The sequence below is a fragment of the Paramisgurnus dabryanus genome, chromosome 8 (assembly GCF_030506205.2).
Source record: "Paramisgurnus dabryanus chromosome 8, PD_genome_1.1, whole genome shotgun sequence".
In the NCBI taxonomy this organism is placed as follows: Eukaryota; Metazoa; Chordata; class Actinopteri; order Cypriniformes; family Cobitidae; genus Paramisgurnus; species Paramisgurnus dabryanus.
Genome location: NC_133344.1, coordinates 39,380,788 through 39,383,287, shown reverse-complemented (window position 1 = coordinate 39,383,287; position 2,500 = coordinate 39,380,788). Strand labels below are relative to the sequence as shown.

Here is a 2,500-nt window from a genome sequence, read left to right as displayed (position 1 = left end):
CTTAATTATTCTGCCTGCTATGGAAAACTCCAACCAGAAGCCACGTGGCCTGAGCTTGCCTTTACCCGTGCAACATGCAAGGCATCTGTTTGTGCTGTTTCTTCAAGAAGGTAACGGCTTGGAATCAGCCAGCAAACAACACAACATTAGGCCCGGCTAGCTCAGTCGGTAGAGCATGAGACTCTTAATCTCAGGGTCGTGGGTTCGAGCCCCAAGTTGGGCGTGTTAGCTGCTTTTCTCGTTGGAGCTTTACATTGCAGCCCCAGGCCAAGTGGCCTTTATAAAAATCCTGACCGAGACGTCTCTTTGCATTTCTGTTGCAAATGTTGGTTTCCAGGAAATAAGCTCTCCTATGTACACAGTTAGGACTCCATTCTTCGCGTTATCCTTTTCGCCCGCTGTCAAACAGCCCTCTGATCCGTCCTCGGCCATCCCACACTGCTCTCTCGTCCGTCTCTGTGGCGCATCGGTTAGCGCGTTTGGCTGTTAACGGAAAGGTTGGTGGTTCGAGCCCACCCAGGGACGTTGGAAGCTTTTCAGTGACGGGAGAGCGCCACAGCATCATCTCATTGCTGAGGCAACCAAGCTGTCGGTAACTGAAAGACAAGAAAGTCTTCTCTTTCAGTTGTTCCACTGCACTGAGTTTTCGTGGGGTTTATTTACATAACTGTCCGATCAGAGTCTTAAAGCTCGATGACCTGGAATAGCAAAACAGTTTAAAGACATACCTTGGTGCCATCCAAAGGACAACATCCAAGCCTAAGCCGAAACCCAATTGTATGCGTGACTGAAAGAGGATATTGTCTTATCGAAAGCTCACTCTACAGGAATGTGAGACTAACTGAAGTGCTGTGGCGCTCACACTACACAACAAGGTTCTTGTCATCTGTACTTTTTAACGTGGTTGTGCGCATGCTACACAACACACCGCTTACGAGGCGCACAAACTGAAAGACCAATGGTGAAGAGGCAGTCACGACCAATGGACAAAAACGTTTCCTCATAAATTCATGCGAGAACTTGATCGATCTTTCTCCATTTATTCCGTCGGCACCGTGGTTAGCTGGACCCACTACAAGATCAACTGGCAAGAATATCAAACAGGTCTGAAAAAATTGCAACATCTGTGACTGCTCGAGATGTGCCCGGATCACATCGATGGTCTGCTCAAAAACAACAAGCATCAGCATCTGCAACGAGCACAGACTCGCCTGCGAGCAAGAGGTTTTGCAGAGGACCTTAATTATTCTGCCTGCTATGGAAAACTCCAACCAGAAGCCACGTGGCCTGAGCTTGCCTTTACCCGTGCAACATGCAAGGCATCTGTTTGTGCTGTTTCTTCAAGAAGGTAACGCCTTGCAATCAGCCAGCAAACAACACAACATTAGGCCCGGCTAGCTCAGTCGGTAGAGCATGAGACTCTTAATCTCAGGGTCGTGGGTTCGAGCCCCACGTTGGGCGTGTTAGCTGCTTTTCTCGTTGGAGCTTTACATTGCAGCCCCAGGCCAAGTGGCATTTATAAAAATCCTGACCGAGACCTCTCTTTGCATTTCTGTTGCAAATGTTGGTTCCCAGGAAATAAGCTCTCCTATGTACACAGTTAGGACTCCATTCTTCGCGTTATCCTTTTCGCCCGCTGTCAAACAGCCCTCTGATCCGTCCTCCGCCATCCCACACTGCTCTCTCGTCCGTCTCTGTGGCGCAATCGGTTAGCGCGTTCGGCTGTTAACCGAAAGGTTGGTGGTTCGAGCCCACCCAGGGACGTTGGAAGCTTTTCAGTGACAGGGAGAGCGCCACAGCATCATCTCATTGCTGAGGCAACCAAGCTGTCGGTAACTGAAAGACAAGAAAGTCTTCTCTTTCAGTTGTTCCACTGCACTGAGTTTTTGTGGGGTTTATTTACAGAACTGTCCGATCAGAGTCTTAAAGCTCGATGACCTGGAATAGCAAAACAGTTTAAAGACATACCTTGGTGCCATCCAAAGGACAACATCCAAGCCTAAGCCGAAACCCAATTGTATGCGTGACTGAAAGAGGATATTGTCTTATCGAAAGCTCACGCTACAGGAATGTGAGACTAACTGAAGTGCTGTGGCGCTCACACTACACAACAAGGTTCTTGTCATCTGTACTTTTTAACGTGGTTGTGCGCATGCTACACAACACACCGCTTACGAGGCGCACAAACTGAAAGACCAATGGTGAAGAGGCAGTCACGACCAATGGACAAAAACGTTTCCTCATAAATTCATGCGAGAACTTGATCGATCTTTCTCCGTTTATTCCGTCGGCACCGTGGTTAGCTGGACCCACTACAAGATCAACTGGCAAGAATATCAAACAGGTCTGAAAAAATTGCAGCATCTGTGACTGCTCGAGATGTGCCCGGATCACATCGATGGTCTGCTCAAAAACAACAAGCATCAGCATCTGCAACGAGCACAGACTCGCCTGCGAGCAAGAGGTTTTGCAGCGGACCTTAATTATTCTGCCTGCTATG

The 2,500-nt window shown here is 48.5% G+C and overlaps 2 non-coding genes across 2 annotated transcripts; both read left to right on the top strand.

Moving 5' to 3' along the window:
• The first annotated feature begins 1,388 nt into the window (after window positions 1–1,388).
• On the top strand, window positions 1,389–1,461 carry trnak-cuu (transfer RNA lysine (anticodon CUU)). Its single transcript has one exon. It is a non-coding gene; the product is annotated as a tRNA-Lys (tRNA).
• Window positions 1,462–1,690: 229 nt separating this feature from the next.
• trnan-guu (transfer RNA asparagine (anticodon GUU)) lies at window positions 1,691–1,764 on the top strand. Its single transcript has one exon. It is a non-coding gene; the product is annotated as a tRNA-Asn (tRNA).
• Window positions 1,765–2,500: the final 736 nt, after the last annotated feature.